Genomic DNA, 1,589 nt, shown 5'->3' on the forward strand with positions numbered 1-1,589 from the left:
GGACAAATGAAATTCACTAGAAGACCGTTGGGTCTTCTGGTATTTATAGAGAGTGTTTGGGAGGCAAACTTTCTAGGGGAACCCACAGATAATGGTTTAATTTCTTGCTCAGTTTCTGATGGAAATGAGTTCTCTTCATGCCACACTCACAACCCACCCACCTACCCTGGGCTTCCCTGTTTATCACGTAGGCTGTGGGTGGGAAGCTGTGCAGTTTGGGCTTGTGGCAGAAGAAAGATGTGGTAGGCAGTCCTCAGTTCAACATTCCCATGCTCGAGTGGCTTTCTCTGGGATTTCAGTTCCTATCAAGATTTGTCTTCAGCAATTTGGTTTTTGTGAAATTTCTTTTCTTTCCTTCTCTTTTCTTTTTCTTTTTTTCTTTCCTTTCTTTTTTCTTTTCCCTCTCCTTTCCTTTTTCTTTTCTTTTCTTTCTTTCTTTCTTTCTTTCTTTCTTTCTTTCTTTCTTTCTTTCTTTCTTTCTTTCTTTCTTCTTTCTTTCTAATTTGGAGGCAGCTCTAAAGTGCTTTTAGGGCATCAGACAGCTTGTTTTTACCACTTTGCTGAGTTCGTAGCATTTTCTTTGCCTCCCCCACCCCGCCCCCAGAATCAAATGGAAACTCATTGGTAATGATATGAAGCATTTATGTTTTTTCTACCTCTTTTTTATCGGGGAAAAACATTGGAAGAACAGATTGCATGCCCAGGTTGTTGGCTCTTGAAACGCCTTCCCTCTTCAGACCTATTATCTCAGTAAGAGAACAGTTTAGATAACATAAATCTAACCACTGTTCGCTTTAATTTGCCCCCGGGATGAGTGGGCTGAGCTCCCTCTCCTTTTTGGGGACAAGAATTAGGCTTTTGCAAGAATTCAACTCCTTCAGAAATGGAGGAGGAATTTGAGCCATACTCTGTCATTCATTTCCAAGTGAAATGGACTTTTTTTTAGAAACACATTCAAGAGAGGAGAGAGTCAGAGCCACCCCAGTGTGGATGGTAGGGCCTGCTTTACAGGGTCCCGTTCTGGCCCTGTACCTGGAGCTCATACCACCCCTTATAGGTCACACTTAGGGTACTTGTGGCCCTGAAATTCCTTGCTCAACTGGCTTTCAGCCTGCTTCCGGAGTTTCCCTGGGCCTCTTCCTCAGGGGGTATTCCCTGGAGGGTAGATGGTATGTACATCTTAAGCCTACGTGGTGGCCAAGAAGTGGCTTTTTACGGGGGTGCAGATAGGCTGAGCTTTCATGCTGGAGGCCAGAGACAGAGGTGGGAAGGCACCTTGTGTTTGAACATTTAGTCTCATGGCATGTTGCTCTTCAATTACGTCTTTGCCCAAGGCCTCCGCATGTCAGAGGAGAGCCTGGAGAAAGGTACGATGTTGTTACCCAGGTTCCTTGATCTGATGAAGTAAGTCAGGAAGAATGAGTTGGGTATATTTGCTGGTGGACCTATCTCTCTGCCTTATTTTTGGGAGTAGGGAGGAAGTGTTCTCTTGTGGAAAGAACCTGAGATTTGGAGTCTGGAAGACCCGGACTCCATAAACATTTATTAGTCCCCGCCTATGTGTCAACCACTGAAAGAGAACACTAGGA

This window comes from Ursus maritimus, unplaced genomic scaffold (genome assembly GCF_017311325.1).
Source record: "Ursus maritimus isolate PB19 unplaced genomic scaffold, ASM1731132v1 scaffold_16, whole genome shotgun sequence".
Taxonomy (NCBI): domain Eukaryota; kingdom Metazoa; phylum Chordata; class Mammalia; order Carnivora; family Ursidae; genus Ursus; species Ursus maritimus.